The sequence below is a fragment of the Dermochelys coriacea genome, chromosome 1, assembly GCF_009764565.3.
Source record: "Dermochelys coriacea isolate rDerCor1 chromosome 1, rDerCor1.pri.v4, whole genome shotgun sequence".
NCBI lineage: Eukaryota > Metazoa > Chordata > Testudines > Dermochelyidae > Dermochelys > Dermochelys coriacea.
The window spans coordinates 351,196,981-351,223,148 of NC_050068.2; the positions used below are offsets into that span (position 1 = coordinate 351,196,981).

At 45.7% G+C, this 26,168-nt stretch overlaps 1 protein-coding gene and 1 long non-coding RNA gene across 20 annotated transcripts in view; both read left to right on the forward strand.

Moving 5' to 3' along the window:
* SBF1 (SET binding factor 1) overlaps positions 1-26,168 on the forward strand; it is a 163,618-nt gene that overhangs the window by 15,967 nt on the left and 121,483 nt on the right. The window lies entirely within an intron of this gene.
* Positions 17,289-18,158, forward strand: LOC122457078. The gene is made up of 2 exons (XR_006276386.1): positions 17,289-17,341; positions 18,009-18,158. It is a non-coding gene; the product is annotated as an uncharacterized LOC122457078 (long non-coding RNA).

Consider the following 26,168-nt stretch of genomic DNA (forward strand, 5'->3'; position numbering starts at 1 on the left):
GCTGGGAGGGTGTTGGACCCAGGTGACACCTTTGCCTGGGAAACTGGACAAACATTAGAGGAGTTTCAGTTTTGGGCTGGTTGGGAAGACGCAGGGAACCCCAAGTCTGGGGTCTATGCTTCTTGCCCCCCGAGGGACCTGGCTGAGGGGTCCTGGTTGTACTTACAAGCCCCTCTTGGAACTGTGTTCCTGTCATCTAATGAACCTTCTGTGTTGCTGGCTTGCTGAGATTTACGGTGAATTGCAGGAAGTGAGGGTGCAGGGCCCTGACTCCCCCACTCTCTAAGACACCTTGTTACAACAAATTACAGTAATTTATAACTTGGGAGTGTCTAGCTTCCAGACTTGTGCTCAGACTCCTATTTCATGCCCATTATGACTAAGTGGGGTTGCAGAGCAGTCAGAGCTAGGGGTTTGTATTCTTGCACTGATTTAAATCAGATTTTTATTTACAGTATGGCTCCAAATCAGCCACGTGTCAGTTTGTGGGGAGCAGCCTGCATATTTGGCAGCTGCTTGGCTGCCTTGTTACTGAGATTTGGACAATGCTGTGTGGCTTTTTTCTGAATGAATTTTACTAATGAAATCTATACAGCATCAAAAAACCAAAACTGCTCGGGGGTGTCTCTTGCTTGCTGGACAGCTGGATTTTTACGTTGAAGGTAGCTGCAGGAAGTAGAGCAGAGTCCCAGTCAGGCTGCTTCACCTCTGTTCTGTGCATCGTCTTCCTCTTTGCTCTGTGGCCTTGGATCTCTGAAACTTGTTATCCAGATGCGAGTGCTGTGCAGTCTGGCCGAGTTGTGCCTTTTGTGGAACAGAGTGAAATGGACTGCTGCTTTTATAGTGGTGCTGTTCATTCTGCCTCAGGAGCTAACAGTTTCTAACTTGAGAGATTTATAACTAAAACATACCAATCTGTCTCAGACTGCAGCTTGCAGCCCATACCTCAGTCCAGGAGGGGAGTGGCTTCTTTTTCATGATCTCACTTTGTTGATCATGATGCTGGTGCTGAATGGATTTTGTGCTCTGAGAACTTGCAAAGATGTCTTATGGCCATTGCTCTTTAAAGTGGCTAAACCCCTTCAACCCTTTGTCTGTTTTAGGTACTTCTAGGACACCTGTTCCCATAATATATGTGACATTTGTAATCCCCAAATATTCAGAGAGACTATTTTGTTTATATTATCAGCTTTCATGCACTAAACTCTTTGAGAGTCCTTAAATTATCCCCACTACTTGGTGTCTGAAAAGATCCATAATAAAATACATGTATTGAGCTTTACTACCAGACAATCCCAAAGTGCCTTTCACCCTGACTTTAAAAACTTGATAGGGGATTGCTTCACTGGCCAATGAGATGGGGCAAGGCAGGTGTTTACCAGTGCAGTTTCCTGGTGCCTAGATATCTCAGTGATTAGTGCAATATAAATATGCAACACTACACAGTAGTTCAAGACAGGTGGTGATGAATTTTATAATGATTGAAACTGCAGGGGAATTTATGGAAGCAGGACATAGATACCCAAGTTAGAATGTTACCAGGACACCAGCTACTCTGTATAAAGTCCTATGGAAGCTACAAAGAGCAATGGCAGACAGGACATTTTTATTTCTCTTTGGAAAATGCAGTGGATCCTCTACATCCCAATTATGTTCTGAGATCTGCTTATAAGAGGTTGCTTTTTTAAGATTAAATATGAAGAAAAACAGATGACTGTATGTGTCAATAATATAAGATAGTTACCATAAGCAAGAACATCCTAAATTTAGGGCAATATCCACTCCTCTGCTAATCTCCTTTTGGCTGGGGATCTGTAGTACCAGGGTAGACATTTTTTCTTGACTTCATACTGATACAGCTCCACGAGTGGCTGGCTTTTTCATATAGACCTGTTATGAGCCACAGGTCAGATGACAGTGGCTAAAATAATGTGCATTCAGTGCCCTGTCTGTACTAGTGCTTCCAGTGTTACTGCTTTTGGTAGAGCTGCAGCAGAGGTAGCAGCAGTGGAAAATTAGGGGACACAGCCTTGATGAGTAGTGAGAACATGAAAGCCCCTGAGTAATCAAACATGAGTTGGGCCTTGTCTATACTTAAAAAGTGCAGTAGTTAACTAAATCATTTAAAAATTGATCCAGTTAAACCAATGCAACCCACTAATGTAGATTCACTTAAACCAGTTTAACCCTTGCTTAAATTGATTTAGATTGTCAATAACTTACTGAGGCAAGCAAAATTGATTTAATCAAGGGTTAAACCAGTTGAAGTGCATATGCATTAGGCATTTGCATCATTAGGCATTTGCACCAGTTTAACTAGATCAGTTTTTAAGACCAGTGCATTTCTGTAGTAAAGACAAGACCTTAGATCCTGTGCACACTGGTAGGAGTGAGCTAACTGCCTAGTTGCATGTAGATGGTTCCAATCCCAGTGTACACACCGCCCCAGTTTCTGAAGAAAGTGTTTGTGTTCTTAGTAAGTTTAATAGTGCAGTTATCTTGCTCTTGATCAACCTGTTCTCTTGTCAGCTGTAGCATTCCAAAAAGTGAACTAGATGGAAAGGCTGTTCCTTGTGCACTGTAGTTGCGGGCTTGCGGCAAAATTGCCCTAGAAGGCCTGAAAAAAAAACAAAAACTGCCTAAGGAGTAGATTTTTCCCTTTCTTCCCTCCTCTGTATAAATGCACTCATGCTTTGTCCCACTGCTTCCTCAAGCCCAGCGTATCTATTGGCGGTAGCTACCTAGTGCCGCTTGATCCTGTGTGGCTGCGGGTGTACGTGATTGATTGCTTCGGACAGGCTGAAGTAGTAAAAGGGAGGGAGGGTGGGCTTGTGCAGCTGCATGCCGGTGCTCTGGTGGTGGGGAGCAGAGAGTGAGTGCATTGTCTTTTCCTCTTCTCCAGACACAACAGCTTTGTTCATTAGAGTGAAGCAGAGAAGACAGTTACTCACTTCGGATCTTGGGCTGTTCTGGACTGGTGGTGGTGGAGGCAGCAAGGGGATGCTGTCATGGGCTTTATTTAGAAATGACACCTAGTGGTTTTCCTGCGTTCTCGGATGATCATTTATGTGAAACACTTAAGATAATTATTAGATAGAGAGGAAATGGCATCTGTTCTGGTGGGCACCTCTGGGCTTATCCAGCCTGAGAGAACTCAAAGGCTGGTATGGAAAAGTCTCAAGTAAGGGTGATGAAAATGATTAGAGGCCTAGGGAGACTTCCATATGAGGTAAGTCGGAAAAAGATTAGAACTGCTATTCCTGGGGGAATTATGTGCCAAAAATTTAAAAATTCGGGGCACAATATTTTAAAATTCTGCATATTTTTTGTCAAAATAACACAGTATAATCATGCCAATTTCAATTATTTTGGTAATTTATTTCAAAATACCTGTCAGCAAGTGTGTCTGTAACAATACGGGCAACAAAAAATTCAGGAAATGTTTTTTGACAAACAGATTCCTTACTAGATATATTAAAGTAGAACTTTGAGTAATAATTCATTTAAACTACAATACAAAAAATTATTTCCCGCACCCCTCAGATGCAGTGCAAAGGCTTGGGGGAACTGGGGGTAATAGAGGAGATAAGGGACAGGGAAGTAATTGCTGGGCAGGAGCCTGGGAGTGAACCTAGAGGGTTGTTGAGTGTGTGTGGGAGAAATAGGGAACAGGTTTTATTGGAGAGGGAGAGGGCAGAGAGATAGTTAGGGATTTGGGGAGCCTCCCCCATGTAGTTAACCACTAGCAGAAGTTAGGAAGAAACTTTCTTTGAACAGGTAGTTTAATAATTGCTTCTGGTCACTATTGGAGAAGATATTGGGTGGACAGCTGGTCTTAACCAGTGTGGCAGTTTGTCTTTATAGACTTTTTTAGATATGGTTGGATGATGAAAATGTTAGAGGGTAATAGAACCACGAACAGCCCCCAGTTTCAAGGGTTATGAAGAACAGATTTTGGCAGAGAAACTTGCTGCTTTTTAGTAGTTTTACAAAATTGGATGAAGGGAAAGGAGATGGAAATCTGTATTTTAGTAAAGGATTTTGCTGTCATACAATCATACGTGGAAAAAGAGTTCTGACGGGATTGGATATGACATTGATTGAAAACTCACGGAAGGACTGTAAATAATGAGTCATGATAAACCATATGTGCAGGGAGGAGTTGTCTAGTAGGGTGCAGCAGGGATCTGTTTTAGAACAGATTTTAATTAGTCTTAATTAATTAGTTGGAAGAAGAGGTAAACAGGACATTCCAAAATTTGCATTTGATACTAAATTAAGAGGGAGGAGCTGCAAATATCAGGAAGTACAGAAATAATCCCAAGAGACCTAGAGAGAATTGAAACATGGGCTGAACATAACAAAATAAGGTTCCAGAGAGGAAAATGCAGCTAGTCCACTGGGGGAAAACAATCCAAAACCCAGGAAGCAGCAAAGCCTGAGGGAGACCTGGGGTGAATAGGCAGCAATCTAGATTCAAGTTTTCTTATAAGCAAGAGGGGCCGTTGTGGTCTTGGGTTGTGTTCGCAGGACTCATGAGCAAAGCACTCTCTTTGCTGCTGTTATGTGACCATATCTGGAGTATTGCATTCAGCTCCCAGCCCCTCATTTCCAGAAAAACTATTTATCTATCACATGGAGTTTAGAGTGGCAACAAAATGATCAGACAGCTGGAGATCTTGATTTGAGAGACGATAAAAAGAACTAAATATGTATAGCTTGGTTAAGCAATGACTTGGGGAAGTGGAGATAAATCTGCAAATATCTGAATGGTCTAAACACTGAGGGAATGGAATTTTGTGTGGTCCAGAGTTCAGCTAAGAGTGTTGGGATCAAAATCGGTAACCTTAGGCTGTATGTGAGGCAGAATTGACTGGGAGATGTATAGGGCTGTGGAATAGTCTCTACAGAAGTATTGGCAGCTCTGTTGCTTGCGCCTTTTGAAACGTGCTGTAGGAAAGAAGTCTGTCTTGACCAAGGGGAAATGGGCTGGACAGGAACTATTGCAATAGGTTTCTTCCATCTCTTTACTTCTGTGATACCATTGTTTGAGGACTTCAGTAGCTCAGACATAGGTGAGTAGTTTATTGCAGGAGTGGGTTGGTGAGATTCTGTGGCCTGCGTTGTGCAGGAGGTCGGACTAGATGATCATAATGGTCCCTTCTGATCTTAACATCGATGAATCTATGAATCTTGGAAACTTGTTCAGCATGCAAACATGGCAGCATGTTGAAGCAGTAGGCCCAGAGGCAGGGAATGAATGTTAGACTGGAGTGCAGAGGATTGTAGAGAGAATGTGCAGCAGGTTTCTGCCATTGCTTGGGCACACTTTGCGGCAGTGGGGGTATTTGAGAACATCTTTGCCTTCCTCTTATAGTCCTATCTGGGGCATGCCCAGGGTGAAAAGGTGCCCTCTCCAAACAAGTGAACCAGCAAAGAGTTTTTTGTGTAGATTCAGCCCTGAATTACACGTAGGTGAGTGTGGCGATTTTCGCTTAGCAATAGCTATGGGGCAGTGCTTGTGCCTTGTGGTCATAGCCCTTCCCCTGACTGTGAGGCAGCGCTGCCCTGACTGTCCTCCTCACCCCTAGTTCCTTCTCATGATCCGTGCGTGACAGGAGTTGGAGCTCTGTGTGGTTATCACTTCCCTTTTGTGTGTCTCATTTTTCTGAGAATTTCCTTTCATCTCCATGCTGGTGGCATACCAGGCGGCAAGAAATTTATTCTTCTTATCTGTTCCAGACTCTCTACTTGTCCAGGACTTTGCCAGAGCCACTGCCATCTGGTTGTGTTGCAGAGAGACAGTCTGCTGGCACAGCAGCTGGACCTTCTTTACCACAGACTATAGAGTTGAGGTCAGTGCCAGGCCTGGCACTGAGAACCTTCTTGGTACTGGTGCATTCAGCACCAACATTTTGACTAGACTTTTTTGTGCTTTACCTCATCTGTTTGTGTTGTGTGCCGACCGAATGACGGGACAGGTGGTCTCTTCACAGGCAATCTATAGATGGATAACTTTCTGTATCAAGACATCATATGAAGTAGCTCTGACTACACCCCTTCAAAGGGTGTAAGCTCATTCTGTAAGAGCATAGGCCATGTCAACAATGTTTCTAACTGACATTTCAATATTGGACATTTGCAGGGCTGCCACTTGGTCATGTGAACATATGTTTATGAACTTGCATCCTTTGGGAAGGCAGTCCTGCAGTCTTCGTTTAAATAGACTCAAAGTCCCACCTCTTGTGAGTACCACTTGTGAATCACCTACTTTGAATACACAGCTGCATCTACTTGAAGAAGGAAAAAGAGGTACTTAGCTGTGGTGTAACTGTTCTTTGAGATGTGGTGCAGATGTGTATTCCACAATGCACCCTGCATCCCTTCTGCAATCGAGTCTATGTTCTTGACACTCTGTGTGAAGGAACTGAGGTGGGGTCAGGGCAGCATTGCCTCATATAGCCAGGGGAGGGGCGTACAGCCACGAGCTGCGAGTGTCACCCCCTACAGGTACTGCTAGGAAAATTCTCCTGCTCCAATGTGCTGGGTGTATGCAGACGATGTGGAATACACGTCTGCACTGCATCTAAAAGAACAACAGTTATAACATAGGTAAGGTTACCACTTTTTATTGGAATGCATCCTGAACCTAAATAAAACTGTCCCACATTGGGCCTCTTGTATCCAGCTGCTAACTGCAAGTCTGCATTGTACAGGCTTCTTTCCAGGCCTGACACATTTTCTGCTTCTGATGCACTTAAATAATTTTTGTTTTTATGTCTAGCTATTTGCTCTTCAAATTTCTTAACTGTTCTGTTTTCCATTGTACCTACAATATTATGCTTCTTTCCATTGGTTTCATCTGGCTGAATGTTCATATTCTGAAGAATACTTTCTTTGGCTCAAAAAACCTCTTGAACTTTCCCATTTAACCATATTGATTTTTTTTCTTGCCATCTTGATTCCCTTTTTGTTTAGGGGTGTCTGACTTCTGTGATTCCGTTACAAGTATTGAATAACCTCCATGCTGACTGTATATATTATCTCATTTTTGATTTGAGGTTCTTTTTGATGAGTTTCCTCATTTTGTGTAATTCCCCTTTGTAAAATTTGTATCATGTTTTTTCTTGGTACCTCTGCTATGATTTCACTTATATTGTGCTGTCTTACGGAGTGATCCGCTTACTACTTGAACTGACTTGTGTTGTTTAGAATTAAGACAAGGATAGGATATTTTATGCTTTAGAATTAGCTATTCCAAGAAGCAGTTCTGTAGGGTGTCAAGAAATAGCTTCTTTAAACTCTATCCCATTATGATATTTGACCAGCCCAAGTGCAGGTGGTTGAAGTCAGCCATCATTATTGTTTTATTAGACTCTGTTACCTTGTGGATTTCTCAGTGTTGTGCACTTTTGTTTTCCTGAGCTAGAGGCTGGTACTACAACCTTGCTGGTATATTTGTATTCTTGTGACTTGAGATGTGTCATCATACAGATTCTACTGTATGATCACCTTCCCTCAGAAATGTCAATCTCATTAAATTCTGTGGACTATTTGTTATAATGCTACTCCATCATTTCTTTGGCCTGACCTGTCCTTCCTGTATACTGTATGCATTATATGTTGGGCAGTATTCTAAGGTCTGTTCCCTTATTTGTATTCTGATAGTACTCACAATGTGGCAGAACATGCAGTTCCTGTCCTGACAAACTCCTAGTTTAAGACAAAAGGCCACTGTTGGAGAGTGGAGGAGAGAGGTAAATGCAACCAGAGAGAAATAAGTATGAACGCTCACTAAGACCTACTGTCCCTGACAGTAGCCAGTTACGAACACCAGAGTTAGGAACTGACCAGTCAACCACACACCTCATTTGGAACCAGAAGTACACAATCAGGAAGCAGCAGAGATGAAAAAAGGCAAATACAGAACTGTGTTAAAAATAAATTACTAAAAAAAAAAGGGAAAGCAGCATTTTTCTTCTGCATAGTAAAGTTTCAAAGCTGTATGAAGTCAATGTTCAGTTGTAAACTTTGAAAGAACAACCGTAACGTTTTGTTCAGAGTAATGAACATATCAGAGTTATGAATGACCTCCATCTAGAGGTGTTCATAATTGAGGTTCTACTGTACTTGTTTAAGTTCTTGCAGGTGATGCAGTTATTTCCCACTGTTTCCCACCTTCCCACTGCAGAGGCAGCTGTATTTCAGTGGTGAATGAGTGCTCTCTAGACACTACTGTTCAAGCATTTTGGGATCCTTTAGCACAATATCTGAATTAGCAATATAAAATATACCGTTATCTGTCTGTGGTTCCCCAGTGGGATACTCCGTCATTCGTAAAGCCATGAGGAGCCAGTTTTCTTTCCTCCTTCCACTACCTTGAGGAATAGCATTGCAACCACCATCTTCCAAGCCACAGTTCCTGGACAAGAATCACTTTCTCTAATTAGTACGTCACTGTTCAGTGAAGGTGATTATGCTTTCTTCTCTGCTAAGATCCACAGGTCTGGGTGCTTTGGCCTGCATCAGCCTGGGGCAGAACCAGACTTGTCAGTCACTGCAGCAGGGGAAAGCTCTGCCTTCTGAAGTTCCCACCAGTTTTCTTTGCCTTCCAGCAGCTCATGGTTCCCCCTGGCCCTCCTTGCTGCTGAGCTTTGCACAGGGAAATTCCAAACTTTATCCCATATGTTAAGACTAGTATTTTGGCTCAGTATGTCAGTCTGACTCCCAGCCACAGTCTCAGGGCTGCGTTTGCCTTTTGGGGAAATCGGCCCCTTCAGTGCCACTTCCCTTCCTGAGGTTTTTGCAGCAGCCAACACCCAAGGGAGCAAGCGAGACCAAGAAAAGTCTGAGGCAAAAGGATGGGGTTTGTCTCCTGATTCCTTCCCCCACCCCCATCAAGTGTCTTTGTTGGGGAGCTCGGCCAGCTATGTGGGCAGGATGAATTTTCCCCTCAGAGCCCAGTCCGATGGGGCCACCTTAAACCTCCCCCCCTCCCCTGCCCAAGGCAGGAATGGAGCCAGGCAGGGTTGGAGAGGCCCATTCTGGCCAAGATGCAGTCCAGTCCAGGCCAGGCCAAGCAGGGTTGCATCTCTTCCCTTTCTCCCTGCAGGAAAGGAGGCGGGCAGGACTGGTTGGAAAAGAACTGGCTCCAGGACAAGCAGCTTCCCTCTCCCATCTGCATGAAGGGAGTGAAGCCAGCAGGGCTGTGTGCCAGATGGAAGATCATGCTGGAATCCCTATAGCCCACATCAGCAGCCATGCCTCTGACTGCAGAGTTTAGTTGTCTCCTCATGCTCCACTTCCTTCCAGGTTGCAGATGGAGGGCACAGCACAGACACTGCCAATGCCAGAGAATATAGTAAGGGACCTTCAGGCCCAGCTCTCTCCCACTGCTGCCATCTCTAACTGCCGCTCCCTTCCCCTGCTCCCCACATGGGAGAACACTTAACCATATCCCAGGCTGAGACCTACTGGGGAAACAGCCCCACCTGGCCCATGTGTATCCCAGGCACAGAGAGGGTAGCACTGCTGAGGAGCCCATCCTTGACCCCATAGCCAGTATGAGGCCCTGCTTTCCTTGACAGACACAGAAGGGACTTGTGTGGGAGGAGAGACAAATAAGCCCAGCTTCTCTGAGGACAGGAAGATCACTAGCTACTTGAAAATCCCTGTAGGTACCTAACTACATTTTTCAGTATCTGAATGTGTTTGGAAATCTGGCCCAGGGTAACCAGAAACACTTTGTCAGTTCACTTAACTACAGTTAAAATTTCCTTTGTTTAGTCAAGCAGTTTCATATGCAAAACATGGTTTTGGTTAAAAAAAAAAGACTTATATTCAACATATTAAGATAGCTCTGTTTAATAAAAAAAAATTCTGTTGTAAATTTTTATTGAATTTCAATTTCCATGTAAATGTCCCTTGACATGAATTCACAGTGTGAAAATAACAAAAAACAAACCTGAACAACTCTATCATCTAGTAAATAAAAGCATGGTTCACCATTTTCTAAAAAAAAATAAAAGTAAGAATTTGATTAAGTGTGTGGTAAATCATGTAATACACTGTATCCTCCTTGTTAGCAAAAAGAAATATCAGATTTCGTGTAAAGGCTATTTGGTTGCTAATCAACATGTTTTAATGTGGCATCTTAGAGACTAACAAATTTATTTGAGCATAAGCTTTTGTGAGTTACAGCTCACTTCATCGGATGAAGCTTATGCTCAGAAAGCTTATGCTCAAATAAATTTGTTAGTCTCGCTAAGGTGCCACAAGTACTCCTTTTCTTTTTGTGAATACAGACTAACATGGCTGCTACTCTGAAACATGTTTTAATGTTTATACCAGCCAATAAGAAGAGAGAGAGGAAACCTTTTTTTACGAAGATGATAAAAGTACAAATGCAAAACAGGATTAAATTCACTGATGTAAGTCGAAGTTTTCAGCATGCTCATTTAAACCATAGGCTTGCAGGTCTTCACCTTCTAGAGCTGATTGTCTTGCCTGCAGCCTTCCCAGCCTTTCAGTTCAGAGAGTGGGCTGGACCACAAAACACTGAATGAACAATCGGCTATGGATTCTCAGTTGAGAGAAGGCAGTTGTTGACATGGTGAATTGAAAGGCCTGGGCGAGGAGCAGGGCACTCTGAGAGTCTGAGGGCAGGAAATGGACTCTAGGTTTCTTTCCAAAAAGTGGTTATTGCCTGTTGTTCCACCCCAATAATGTGTGAGGGGTGGGGATGCACAGCATGCTAATTACTGCTGCAAAACTCTTCCACCCTGTTATTTCTCTGGTGCTGGGCCCCATTCCTTTATGAAGCTCAGTGCAGATCGGTATTCACTTTGCATGAGAATTAGTGAGGTGGGAAATGCCCTTGTTAGCATGGGAATGAAAATGAAGCTGGGACTACTGCCTTTGCTTTTACATAAAGGGTGTTAGCTCAATGAGCCTACCCTGTCTACAGTGTGTTGGAGAAGCCCTATTCCAACAGAATTGTCAATCCTTGCTGTGACACATATGTACAGGGATTATCCAGGGTCATCACTCACATTCTATAATACTTTGTAACTACTCCTTTCAAGCCCTTTAAAAAGAAAATATTTCACAGAACAGGGAGCCGGAGATGGAGGTTAAATGCGCTACCATAGGTTGGACTGCAACTCCATTGGCGCAGGGCCAAGGATACAATTGGGACGCTTAATCCTCTTGACTGTGTTGCCTTTCATGGTCACTTGCATTAGCAATAGTTGAGGGTCAGTTGGTGTGTCCTAGCTCTTTTGTCCCTTTTGAATTTGTGGTTAGTTGAGAAACATCTGCTGAGAAGTTTGGGGGCTGCCTTATCTGGCCAGTCCTGTGGAGACTGTAGAATAGGGAGGGGAGGGAAAGTTCTGAAGGGTAATACTGATTAGTTGGGTTTCACAATTCTTTTGTTTCGTATGGAGAAGCAGCTAAGGGGTTAAGTGTTTTCTAACAGTAAAACATAGGTCAGGGCTGGGCTGTTCCACTTGCCAGCTGAGACTAAATGTGCTGTGTGGATGTGTATTTACCGCACAGGACGTGTGGGAGGGTACATTAACATTAATATGCTCTATGCCACCACATATGCTGGAAATTACCAGCAGAGGAGCAGTCCTTAGCTTCAGGAATGTGGTCTTTGGGAAGAGTTTTAAGGGGATGCTGCCACATGAGCTAGGCCCCAACATTTGATCTATAGAATTGTAAGAGTGTGGTAGGGCCTTACTAGAAATTCCTGCTGAAAAACTTAAAAATATATCCTATGCAAAATGGACCCACTTCTAACGGCTGTGAGCTAGCGAAGTCAGTTCCCAGTGCTGGGCTGGCATTACTAGCGTAGGGAAGCTAGGATGGAGTTTGAGTTTGTGTGGAAACAAGCTATTTTGGGGAAAAAGGGAGGGACAATTGCATGGGAGGGGAATGTTCTCCCAACTTCTGCAAGGGGATTCCCCACTGAGGAGAGTGCTGGAAATCCAGAGAGCTTTGCAAAGAGACTTGGGCTGTGGCTACACTAGCACTTTTGTCAATATAACTTATGTTGCTCAGGGATGTGAAAAAACACCACTCTGAGTGACATAAGTTACATCGACATAAGTGCCATGTGGACAGCGCTGTCAGTGGGAGACACTCTCCCGCTGACATAGCTACCGCGGCTCATTGGGGGTGGTTTAATTATGTCAATGGGAGAGCTCTTTCCCGTCAGCATAGAGATCTTGCAGCTGCATTGGTACAGCTGTGCTGCTGTAAAGTCTCTAGTGTAGACACGGCCTTGCTTTCCAGAGCCTTTGCCCAGTCTGTGGAGTCAATAGCTCTTGACTGACTGTCATGTAAATCCTGACCAGTTTAGATGAATCATGTTCTTTTTTATTGTGTAATGGGAACCTGTGACAGGTGCTTGCTGAGGATTAAACAATTATTGTCCTTAAAGGCTGGTTTAGGTGAAGACTCAGTCCATAGTGTAGTGAAGGGAATGCATGTTCCCTGGACCACCTGGGACTCCTTTGTGTAAGTGGGGTTGTCAGTAAGATGTGCATGCCATTAAACACAGTTGCTCTTGACTGTCCTATAGGACTCTATGGGAGAGGACAGGAACTAAACTGAAGGTGATTCCTCCTAGCAATTTTGCTGTCCCCTGATTCCCAGGCAATGGTCACTGATAGTTCTGTGCATAAAGTGCTGAAAGAACCTTTCTCTCCTTTAGCTCAGCACATCCTTGTAGGTGTCCCCCCTGACTTCAGATCTGTTCCTGAACAGGAGCTGATAGGGTTCCAGCCAAGCCACTTGGGTTTGCATACCTGTGCATCTTTCTACTGGTTGCAGTACAACATGCTGTGAAACAGTTGCTCCTACTGCAAAAACAAAGCTTCCTGGATTCTCTTGCTCTGTCCACAGGATAAAGTCTATATCTCTCCCCAGGATGGGTGGTCAGAGGATGGCTGATTACAGCCTGTGTTATGAAGTCCTGCATTTCAGAAAAGCCGGGCAATCATTGCTTCCTCTTACTTAGACATGTATTAGTCTTCCTATGTAAAGTTTTGTTCCACCATGCTGTGCACCAGTCTTTGCTGAGTCCCAATGTAATCTTATTGCTATAACCCTTTTGGTACCCATTTCTTACCAGTTGGTTACTGCTTTTGTTGTATGGAATTAGTGTGTGTGTGTCAGGTTAGGGCTCATTTAGTCCTATCTCTATTATGAAGCACCTAGCATGCTTCAGGGTGCTGTGAAATAAATGGGGATCACTTAATGGAGGCATTTAGGAGATTAGAGGGGCAGTGTGCAGACATCTCTGCCTAGGACTTCATATGGAAGGGTAGGCAGCATATTGACTTTGCATAGCCTAGTCTTTGAAACCTGCACTTCACTCTTGATGCAGCACATGTAATTTGTGTGTTCCCTCAAGTTGAGCATATGGCTTCCTATTGCTAACCGAAATCTCACTTCCATTCTTATTGTTACATTGTCACCTTCTGAAAAGTACTGTTGAGGGTAGGAGGAGACAGAACAGGAAGTTGAGGTTCTCAGAGACGTGCACAGTATATCAGTTCTTTCCCTTATATAGACACAGCATCTTTACCTACCTGATTGGGGTGAGACGAGTGTGGTTTGTAAGGGATTTGTGTTCAGACAGTCGAGAGGGATGAGAGCAGCTTGGGACTGTGGTGAATTGTCCTTAATTCTCTTGGCCTGATCCAGTAATTCTACCAGCATTTAGTTTGCTTTCTTTGTCTGAAGCAATAAATGACTCCTATTGAAACAGAAATTTGATTTTATTCAGCTGTGATGTCAGTGACTATAGCTGAATCCACCTCAGAGGTGACCGAGATTTAATCATCCTTTGCATTTCTCTAGTCCCTTTAGCTGAAGACCTCATAGTGCTTTACAAACATTAAGCCTCCCAAATGCCCAGGGCGGTAGGTCAGTACCATATCCTCATTTTATAGGTAGGTAATCTGAGGTATAGAGGAGAAAGCACTTGCCAAAGCCGTGTGGATGTAAGTGCCAAGGCTGAGGAGGACTTCCATGTTGTATTTGGGAGTATAACTAGAGTAATGGGATGGAATTCAGCACAAGAGAATTTGGGCTGAATATTAGGGTGAACTTTCTGACCATGAGAGATAAGATTGGGGAAGTGGTGGCAGTCCCCTTGCTTGAGCTACTTAAAACCAGAGTGGGAAAAGGTAGAAAATTATCATAGAGAACACTCCTGTATTGCCTGAAATGATTGGCTAGCAGGACCTAAGAACTTAAGAACTTTTCCATCTAACTTCCTTGTCTTTCTGCTTTCCCAGTTTCCCAGTGCTCAACAGGCACACTAATGGTGTTGTTGGCTATTATAAGGAATTTGTAGCCCTGGTTTTGTTGTTTTGTCTTCATTGCTGGTTGTGACCATCCCTGCATAGTATTTTTCCAGACCTTGGCTCCTGTTCACATGGTGTATTTGGGGGTTGAGGCCCAACTGCTGCATCTGGGTTGTGTATGTGCTGGAGAATCTCTATCCAGGCTGTCTGTTGGCCTACCAGTGAAACCAAGTGCTCCTGCATTGGGAGTTCTCAAACCCTTCATTTGGTTCTTTGCTCCTTACCTGGTTGAGGATGGACATGTTGAGTCCCCTGGAAGAGAGGAACTGCTCAATAGCAACTGCTGATGGCCATCTTGAAGGAACATTTACAAGCACAAGAGGGAGCTGCATCCAGGCCCCCTTGGACCAAATTATTGTGCCAGCATTTTGGGGAGGACAGTGCTGGGGCAGAAAGGACCCAAGGGAGGAGGATGAAAAGCTGTTCCATCTGAATCATCTCAGTATTGGAAAGTAGCTTATCTTCCCTTTCTTCCCACACTCCCCATGTAAGCTGCTGAAGAGGATTGTAATAGTGCCGAAGTGAGGGAGCTGTTTAGCTTCCCATGAGCTCTCCAGATAGCAGTTTGTTTGCGGGGCGGGGGGGGGTAACCTGTGTGGTGAGTAACCATGTGACAAGGGGGTAACCATGTGACAAGGTTATTTACTTCCTTTGCTAACAGGAGTGTGCATCTTTCCCCCTTCTGCCCATTGAGGTTGTTAGGGAGATTACTCTCTGATAATCTACTTCTGCTTCCTATTTCTCAGCTAACAGGAGTTTCCCTGGCCCTGCAAATGCTTGTGAGGCAGCAGGGTCTATGAACTGAACAGCTGTGCCACGCACAGACGCTTCCTGCTTGCGCTTCCTCCAGCTTGAGTTTGCTTCTGTTGCTGCACAGAGCAGAGGGAGAGAAGTGCCAGCCAACATTGTACCCTCCTGAAATAGAAATGGTGCCAAGGACTGGTCACTGACATTCCTGTGACTTGTGCTGCTGCATGTGCCAAGTGGGGCTCTTCCCTTCCTGCTCACTGCCACTTCCTGCTCTCCCTGGGCTCTTGGCCCTCTGCACATTGCTGTTCTTGTCAAATCATTGAACTGAAATCTGCCTAGAGGTCAGCTGCTGGAGTGTCAGTGGCTGGAGCAAATCCCTTGTGTTAAAAAACCCACAACTTTGTGGGACCCCATTAATGAGTCTCCCTCGTTTGCTGTGGGTGAAATGGTCTCCCTTGGCAGCAGTTAAGTAATTGCTATTACCAAGGATTGGAAGGCATGAGAGGGAGTGAGTCCTTTGCCTGCTGGAGCACGAAGGAGTGTGATGCTGGAGCAGCTGTGTTGCCTTTCGCTTCCCATATTCTAGCCCTCTGGATTTCAGCATGGAAGCAGGAATTTGTTCCTCTGGAATGGAAATAGACCGCGGTGAACTTGCTAACCTAGCTGGCTCCAGCTCTCTGCTAAGACTGCTGTGTATGGGAAGTGGGTTTGTAAGAACTTACACACACACACACACACACACACACACACACACACACACACACACACACACACACCACACACACACACACACACACACACACCACACACACCACACACACACCACACACACACACACACACACCACAAACACACACACACACCACACACACCCCACCCCCTACCCTCTTTTGGGTTTTGTATTGATGTTCAGTCATGATGAGAATGTTGCCCTGCTTCCCACCAGTGTCTGGCTTGTGCCCTGGTTTCCTCAGAGTTGCTTGTAAGTGTTTCTATCTACCACCTTTACAGGGCTCTTCATGAGCCCTCTTTCTGAAGGACCAGTTATAACATTACAATTTTCATAGCATTTGTTTCATTCTATTAGTCACTGGAAAATAACTCTTGTCCTCATTCCTTTCTTCCTATTACTAAAGCTGTAGGAGCCAGTCTGGTTGCATTTGGCTCAACTTCCTCTCTGCACCCACATCATTGGTGTTGGCAGGAGGGTGCCTCGCTTTGAGGATGATTGCATCAAAGTTGGTGGAAGACTGATGTGTTTGGACTGGTGCACAGAGGAATTAGTGCCATCAGGGTTGCAGGCATGGAAGCTTTGTTTTCTTAGCCCTGGTCTACACTACGTGTTTAGGTCAAACTTAGCAGCATTAGATAGATTAACCCTGCACCCGTCCACACAATGAAGCCATTTTTGTCGACTTAATGGGCTCTTAAAATCAATTTCTGTACTCCTCCCTGACGAGGCGATTAGTGCTGAAATCGACATTGCCAGGTCAAATTTGGGTTAGTGTGGATGCAGTTCGACGGAATTGGCCTCTGGGAGCAATCCCACAGTGCTCCATTGTGACTGCTCTGGACAGCACTCTCAACTTGGATGCACTGGCCAGGTAGACAGGAAAAGCCCCGCAAACTTTTGAATTTCATTTCCTGTTTGGCACCGTGGTGTGACGACGCAGAGTTCATCAGCAGAGATGACCATGGAGTCCCAGAATAGCAAAAGAGCTCCAACATGGACCGAACGGGAGGTACTGGATCTGATCGCTGTATGGGGAGACTAATCTGTGCTATCAGAACTCCATTCCAAAAGACGAAATGCCAAAATATTTGAAAAAATCTACAAGGGCATGAAGGACAGAGGCTATCACAGGGACCCACAGCAGTGCCGCGTGAAACTTAAGGAGCTCAGGCAAGCCTACCAAAAAACCCAATAGACAAATGCCCGCTCGGGGTCAGAGCCCCAGAAATGCTGCTTCTATGATGAGCTGCATGCAATTCCAGGGGCTGCCCCTAAAACTACCCCACACCTGTACATGGAGTCCTTCAAGGGAGTCTCATGCAACAGGGATGAGGATTTTGGGGACGAGGAAGATGATAGCGCACACCAGGCAGGCAGAGAAACCGTTCTCCCTGACAGCCAGGAACTATTTATAACCCTGGAGACAGTACCCTCCCAACCCGGGCTCCCGGACCCTGAAGGCAGAGAAGGTCCACCTCTGGTGAGTGTACCTTTGTAAATATAATGCACAGTTTAAAAGCAGGTGTGTTTAATGATTAATTTGCCCTGAAGACTTGGGAGGCATTCGCGGCCAGTACAGCTACTGGAAAAGTCTGTTAACGTGTCTGAGAATAGAGCGGAAATCCTCCAGGGACATATCAATGAAGCTGTTCTGGAGGTACTCCAAAGTCTTTGCAAAAGGTTTCTGAGGAGGACAGCCTTACTGCGTCCTCCATGGTAAGACACTTTACCATGGCAGGCCATTAGCACGTAGTCTGGAATCATTGCATAAGAAAGCATGGCAGCGTGTGGTCCCGGTGTTTGCTGGCATTCAAGCAACATCCGTTCTTTATCTCTCTGTGTTATCCTCAGGAGAGTGATATCATTCACGGTCACCTGGTTGAAATAGGGGAATTTTATTAGGGGGATATCAGAGGTGGCTGGCCCAGTTCATGCTGGGCTGTTTGCCTGTGGCTGAAAAGAAATCATCCCTGTTGTTAGCCACGCGATGGGGGGGAGGAGTGAAGTGATCATCCCAGAGAATTGGGTGTGTGGGGGGGGGGTTTAGTTGGGTTTGTGCTGCACGTTAACCCAAAAACATCAGCCCCCTCCTTTTAAATGGCCAATGTGTCTTTTTCAATTTTAATCTCGCTTTTTTCCTCCTGCAGCTGCAGATGTTTCAACGCTGCAACTAGCATCTCCGTCCCAGAGGCTAGTGCAGATAAGAAGGCAAAAAAACCGCACTCGTGATGAAATGTTCTCTGAGCTCATGCAGTCTACTCAAACTGAAAGAGCCCAGCAGAATGCGTGGAGGCAGACAATGGCAGAGTCCAGGAAACCGTAAAATAAATGAGGACAGGAGGGACGTGCGAGAGGTCAAGTGGCAGGCGAACCAGGAGAGGTGGCCGGGATCAAGAGGAAAGGTGGCAGCAGCATGATGAAAGGAGGCAGGATGCAATGCTGAGGCTACTGGAGGATCAAACTCATATTCTCTGGTGTATGGTTGAGGTGCAGGAAAGGCACAGACCACCACTGCAGCCCGTGTAACCAACCACCCTCCTCCCCAAGTTCCATAGCCTCCTCATCCAGAAGCCCAAGAACGCGCCTGGGCGGGGCCCTCCGGGCACCCAACCACTCCACCCCAGAGGACTGCCCAAGCAACAGAAGAATGAATGAATGCAATGGCATTCAATAATTTTTGAAGTGTGTAGTGTGGCTTTGTCCTCCCCTCCTCCCCCACCCCACCCGGTGCTTCCCTCCTCCCTCATCCCTCCTGGGCTACCTTGGCAGTTATCCCCCTATTTGTGTGACAAATTAATAAAGAATACATGAATTTAAACAACAGTGACTTTATTGCCTCTGCAAGCGGTGATCAAAGGGGAAAAGAGAGGGCGGTTGGCTTACAGGGAAGTAGAGTGAACCAAGGGGGCGGGTTTTCATCAAGGAGAAACAAACAGAACTGTGACACCGTGGCCTGGTCAGTCATGAAACTGGTTTTCAAAGCTTCTCTGATGCTCAGCGCGCCCTGCTGTGCTCTTCTAACCGCCCTGGTGTCTGGCTGCACGTAATCAGCGGCCAGGCGATTTTCTTCAACTTCCCACTCTGCCATAAACGTCTCCCCCTTACTCTGACAGATATTGTAGAGCGCACAGCAAGCGGTAATAACAATGGGAATATTGGTTTCGCTGAGGTCTAAATGAGTCAGTAAACTGCACCAGCGCGCTTTTAAACGTCCAAATGCACATTCTACCACCATTCCGCACTTGCTCAGCCTATAGTTGAACAGCTTCTGACTACTGTCCAGGGTGCCTGTGTATGGCTTCATGAGCCATGGCATTAAGGGATAGGCTGGGTCCTCAAGGATAACTGTAGGCATTTCAACATCCCCAATGGTTATTTTCTGGTCTGGGAAGTAAGTCGCTTGCTGCAGCTGTTCATACAGACCAGAGTTCCTGATGATGCGAGTGTCGTGTACCTTTCCTGGCCATCCCACATTGATGATGGTGAAACGTCCCTTGTGATCCACTAGTGCTTGCACCACCATTGAAAAGTACCCCTTTCGGTTTGTGTACTGGCTGCCTTGGTGATCCGGTCCCATGATAGGGATATGCGTTCCATCTGTTGCCCTACCACAGTTAGGGAATCCCATTGTAGCAAAGCCATCCACTATGACCTGCAAGTTTCCCAGAGTCACTACCCTTGATAGCAGCAGCTCAGTGATTGTGTTGGCTACTTGGATCATGGCAGCCTCCACAGTAGATTTACCCACTCCAAATTGATTCCCGACTGACTGGTAGCTGTCTGGCCTTGCAAGCTTCCAGAGGGCTATTGCCACTCGCTTGTGAACTGTGAGGGCAGCTCTCATCTTGGTATTCTGCACTTCAGGGCAGGGGAAAGCAAGTCACAAAGTTCCATGAAAGTGCCCTTATGCATGCGAAAGTTTCAGAGCCACTGAGAAACATCCCAGACCCGCAACACTATGCGGTCCCACCAATCTGTGCTTGTTTCCCAGACCCAGAATTGGTGTTCAATGGCATGAGCCTGCCCCATTGCCACCAGGATGGCCAAATTGCTGGGGCCCGTGCTTTGAGAGAAGTCTGTCCATGACCTCATCACTCTCGTCACTGCGCTGCCATTGCCTCCTTGCCTGCTTTTGCGGGCTCTGGTTCTGCATATACTGCATGATAATGCGGAAGATGTTTACAATGCTCATAACTGCCATGGTGATCAGAGCGGGCTCCATGCTTGCCTTGGTATTGTGTCTGCAGGAGAGCAGAGTTGCAGGGGAAGCGGTGGTTGGATGACCAGTTTTGCAGACTTACTGTACTGTCTGCTGCCAGGACACAACAGCTGAGCGGGCTGCATGCTTGCCGTGGTATGGCGAGACAAGAGCAGCTGAGCAGAGTTGCAGCGGAAGCAGCTAGGCGAGACCACCAGGAGAGCAGAGTGGCAGCGGAAGCAGTGTATGGCGACGGACATATAGAGGACTTGCGAGGTGGATTCATAGCATCAGGAGAGCAGAGTGGCAGCGGAAGCAGTCATTCGATGATGATGGTTTGCAGTCCTACTGCATCATCTGCTGAAAGCAGAATGGCGCCCGCACGGAAAAAGGGCGCGAAACAATTGTCTGCCATTGCTTTCACGGAGGGAGGGGCGACTGATGACATGTACCCAGAACCACCCACAACAGTGTTTTTACCCTATCAGGCATTGGGAGCTTAACCCAGAATTCCAATGGGCGGTGGAGACTGCGGGAACTGTGGGATAGCTCCAAAAGTCAATACTAGCTTCAGTACTGTGGACGTACTGCGCCGACTTAATGCGCTTAGTGGGGACACACGCAATCGACTGCTTTCTAAAAAATTGACTTCTATAAATCCGACCTAATTTTGTAGTGTAGACATGCCCTTAGTGTAGAGGCTTGAAGTGGAAGGAGCGATGAGAATAGGCTTTGTTTTGAGGGATGCAGGTATCTTTTGGGGAGGTGATACCAATCCTTGGACTAGGCTAATCTTCATTGCCTTGTTAGCTTGAGCTGTAACTCAAGTTTACCCCTAACCTGAATCCACACTTAAATCTCTAGTTTGAGTTAAAGTGGTGCTTTAAGCGTGTGTAAGTTGGCCTGTGTGGGGTGGGAGCTGACGTGCTGCTGATGTTTGAGTTACTATTGCAGAATGGATGCAGCAGCTTGAATTACAGCTCATTCAGTTGTTAATCCAGTTACTCAGTAGCTCCAGTGTTCTTTCACAGTGTGGTCACCGTCACTTGAGCTAGGCTAGATAGTTACCGCCAAGGGTGGATTCTCCATCACTGGCAGTTTTTAAATGAAGATGGGATGCTTTTGTAAGAGATGTTTCTCTAGGCATTATTTTGGGGAAGCTCTCAGGAGGAGGTCAGACTGGATGATTACAATGGTCCCTGCTTCCCTTGGAACCTATGAACTCAAGCGAACTCGCGCTAACTGTGGCAGTGAAGACAAGCTCATAGGTTGCATTGCAGGGAAAGAAGGGGGCATGCTGCTTGAGTCACCCTACTCAGCAGGTCTCTCTGGGTCTGTCTACACAGCAAAGAAAAACCTGTGGTTGGCCCTTGGGGCTGTTTCATTGATGGGTAGACTTCCAGGCTCGGGCTGGAGCCTTGGCTCTAGGACTCTGTGGGATGGGAGGGTCCCAGAGCTCAGGCTCCAGCATGACCCCAGAAGCCTGCACAGCAATGAAACAGCCCTGCAGCCCAAGCCCCATGAGCCCAGTCTGCTGTGTAGACAGATCCTGTGGTTACCAGAGGAGGAGGAAACTGTACATAAGTGACTGATTTCCGGCATCTGTTGTTTGAAGAGATACCAGGCTACCTTGAGTCTGCATTTCCTTGATTAGCTTTTATGCCATTTCTGTCAAACCTTGACGCTTAAAGTTTTTTTCCCACTTTGACAACATGATCAATACAACAGCTTTTTTGTGCTGCAAGTCTGATTGCTTCCCAGTGCCTGTGCTTGACTGGGATGGGCATGGAGTGAGCTCTTCATTCCCTGCTGCTCTGCCTCTGATGTTTGGCTGCCAGTATGGTCTAAGTGGGCCCCAATTAGACCTGTTCCACCAGACTTTTAGATTTCTATGACTGAGCAATTCCAACACCATCCTGGAAAGTGTGTATTCGGGGTGTGGGGGAGACATCTGCAACTTCATGTTACCGTGAGAACTGCATCTTGGGATTACCTGGCCTTCCCTCCCCCCCCCCCTTTCCAGCCTGGCAGGTGCTGGCAGCCTCTGCAGACAGAGTGCATTCCTTGCTGGTGTGGCTGTTGGGTGGCTTCTTTTCCTGGAGGGCATGCTCCAGGCTTGTTTTCTCTCTCCCCATCCCCAGTGGCTGGGCCAAGGGAGATGTTTTCACCATCGTCTTCTGTTTGTTCTGTTTTCCAAAATCATTTGCAAGTTGCTTACTTCCTTTGGCTCTGCTGCTTCATTTCAGCCCATTAGAGCTTTGGGGTTAGTGGAATTTTCCAAGTGCTTGGGCGGCTCCAAGGAGTATGGTAGCTTCCGCTGAAGCAAATTCCAGCATGTAACTATGGGGGTGAAGCAAGAAAATCACTAAGATGAGAACTCCCAACCTACACAACCTCCCATCAACAAAACTGAGCTCTTGACCTAGCACCTGGCCTAGTCTCTGGCGGCAGGGGTGACGGAGGAGCGGGGACCTTGGGTGGGGGGGGGGGAATGGAAAGATTGAGAACTTGTCTTGGATCACTCCCCAGAAATACTTGTTGGAGAATGGTTTCAGAGTGGTAGCTGTGTTAGTCTGTATCAGCAAAAACAAAAAGGAGTCCTTGTGGCACCTCAGAGACTAACATTTATTTGGGCATAAGCTTTCGTGGGCTAGAACCCACTTCATCAGATGCATGGAGTGGAATATACAGAGGCAGGTATAAATAAGTGAAAAGATGTGATTTGTCTTAAGTGTGAGGTCAGTCTAACAAGATAATTCAATTGACAGCAGGATACCAAGAGAGGAAAAATAACTTTTGAAGTGGTAATGAGTGGCCAAACTGGACAGTCTCTGCGCAAAAGAATAAATGGACACAAATCTGACATCAGGAATCATAACATTCAAAAACCAATCACACTTCAGTCTCCCTGGTCACTCAATAACAGACCTGAAAGTTGCAATTCTCCAACAAAAAAAAACTTCAAAAACAGACTCCAGCATGAAACTGCAGAACTGGAATTAATTTGCAAACTGGACACCATCAAATTAGGCCTGAATAAAGGCTGGGAGTGGTTGGGTCATTCCAAAACCTAAACCTAATTTCCCCAATACTAATTTCCACCAACTGTTACTCTTACTTTCTTGTCAACTGTCTGAAATGGGCCACTCTCATTACCACTCAAAAGTTTACCCCAACTCCACAGTCAGCAGTGACTATCAGCCAGCGTAAAATGGAAAGTTTATTAGTTGACTGGAACACAGTGTAGAACAGAACTTGTTAGCACAGAAATCACTAACTTCCAGCCAAGTCCATCTTGGGGAATCCTGGGCCAGACACCCTGGACTCCCCCCCCCAATACACCCCCCAGCAGACTGCCCAGCTTCCAGCGACCCAAACTCTGACATGCCCCATGCTGCTCCTCCTGGTCTTTGTCTGCTTCCCAGGCAAAGTGTCACCGGTAGTATCCCTCTCCTGGGTCTCAGGTTACGAAACTGGAGCAGTCTCACCTGCCCCTGAGGGTCTCAGTCAAAGTCACAGACCCTTACCCACCACCTAGGCATTGGTGTAATACACAGGGAAACTGAGGCATACAGTATTCATGCAAAACAGTAAAGCTCACTAAGCTCAACAGTAAGACTCACATAGGCTCAAATACAACATAACAAGGGAAAACCCCAACTTCGTCATGGGCAACACAGAATGATGTGAAATGGAATGAGCTAGACAGCATTGCGGCTGGTGAAGCCCTCTGATCCCTGCACCCGGGTATTGAGACCTGCTCCATACATCAGTTGGAAAAAGGGGGTCCGAGTCTTAAGTGGGCTGGCTGTGATGACCCATGGGGGTGGAACCCTGCTGGCAAGAGTCAAATGCAGTGTATTTTTGGTTGTTTTGGTCAGGTTTTCCCACTAATATTATAGCTGTGCTTGTGAGCTTTGACCTGTGAATTGAACCTCTGCCCCTTGGTAGGTAAAGTCAAATAGGAGGAAGTTTTGGTTGTTTGTCTCCCAGGGAGGGGCAGTCTCTCCAGGTTCTCTGAAACTAGGGGTTTTAGGGTTCTGCTCCAGAAACAATCTCTCAGTGCTGACAGGGAAACCAATTATCTTGATACTAACTTTCCTTTTTAGATAATCGAGAAGGATGTGAGGAGTTCATGATATCATCTAGAATCATCAGATTTCCTTTACCCCTTTTGGCCTGGGTATGGAACCTAGACTGTGCTTTTGCCAAATTGGAGTGATAAAGTGTAGAGGGGTTGGAGATTTGGAGGATTGCGGTCCATGTAGTTGCCTGTTTTAGCCTCTGTATATGTGCTTCAGTTTTTCAGGCTGGCCCTAGAAAGTATTAAACAACAGAGCTGGGATGGGTTCAGTTTGGGAAATGCAGATTACCAAGCCCAGGGTGAAGTATGTAAGAACTGCAGGCAAAGTATTTCTGGTAGAGGGATCTGGCTAAGGAACTGTCTTCCAGAAGAGATGAGGCAAATCCAGAGCCCGACTTTAGAAAATGTTGCAAAACTTATCCTCTTTGAGAGAGCCTTTCCACCACAAGTGATGCTCACAATACGAACATCCCTTCAGGTTCCAAACCTTTACCAGCCCCCTAAATTGAAAAACTTACCCCAAGCAGAATTTTGACCGTCAAAAGGGAGATGTGCTGGAAACTCCATGAAGTCAGCTAGAAAATCATTGCTTTGATGCTACAGGGAATGCACTCATACTACAGTGATGGACAGCAGATGTGTTGTGGGGCTACAGAAGGAGGGGACCATGCGTGGGGAGGAGCAGTCCATTTCATGAGATGATTCCATTTGCACTCATCTCCTTGGTGCCACTTTCCTTTCCTTCCCTTTGTTTTGGGCAGTAAGATGCAGTTGTGCTTTTGATATTGGCCTTCATTTCTGTTTCCCCAGCTGGTCACTTCAGATTTCTTGGAATATCCTGTCTAATCGGGGGACAGTTTGCCCTTTCAGACTTGGTCATTTTGTGAAGGAGACCATATTTCCAGTGTGAAAAAGTAGCATTTGTAGGCGTTTAGACATCCTCCTTCACTCACTAGGGGCCAAACCCATCCTTAGAGTAACCTCATTGACTTCACTGGAGTCATACCAGAGAGGACTGTTCTCCCACTGTTAGTGTGTGTAGTGGTGTCCCCAATGATACGTTCTCCACTCCTTTAGCAGGAGGAGGTGCTCAGTTACATGGTGGTTTGGAGGGGGAAAAAGGGTGAGATTTCAAAAATCTGAAAGGGTAAGCAACACTCACCCGTGCAGCAGGACTAGTGCAGTGTAGCCACATCCTTGTGTGCTGCAGTGGGCAATTACCAGCAGCTCTGCCTGTATCCCAGCTCTCTGGGCCCAGTGGTGACTTGATTTGTATATGGAGTGGACTGAACCACCAAGCTTCAGCCAGTTAAACTGTTTCCTCAGTTCATTCCTCCAGCTGTGATAAATTTTAGAAAAGTGTTATCCGTATTTTCCCCTCACACAGATTAACCTGCTTCCTTTAATCTGTGTAATGCCTTAGATACTAGTAAATGTAGCCTAATGTGTCTCGAAGGTTTATTTGATGGGATGGGGCTCAGACTTACTCCTGAGATGACAGTGCAATAGAATTTAGCATTAAAGTAATACTTCTACATATTGCTGTATATACACGAACTCTCTCAACCAACCAGGGAGTGTAGGTAAGTGATTCTCTGCTTGACAGGTAGCGAAACTGAGACATGCCTTAAGTGTCTTGCCCAAGGCCACTCAACAAGTCAGCGTTAAAGTTGTATTGAGAACCCATAATTTCCTGACTCTTAGTCCTGCCTCTCACGGCAAGAGAGGTTACAACAGGTATTGGAACATGACCGCTAAATTGTCAGAACATTACAGCTTTGTCCTAGTGCTCTAGCAATTAACAATTAGAAATGTTGATTGTGGTCTGAGATGGTGTTTCAGTGCAGCTATTCTTTTACACCTAAGATAAGTAATTATGGGAAAGTTAGAAATATTAAATTTGGACTGGCAGGCCACTTGGATCAAAACAGAGCATTGCATGTTTGGACCTTTAGGCTCAGAGACAATACATCTTCCCTGAAGATGAAGGTGGCTGCCATCTGCTTCATTTTATGTAAAATAGGG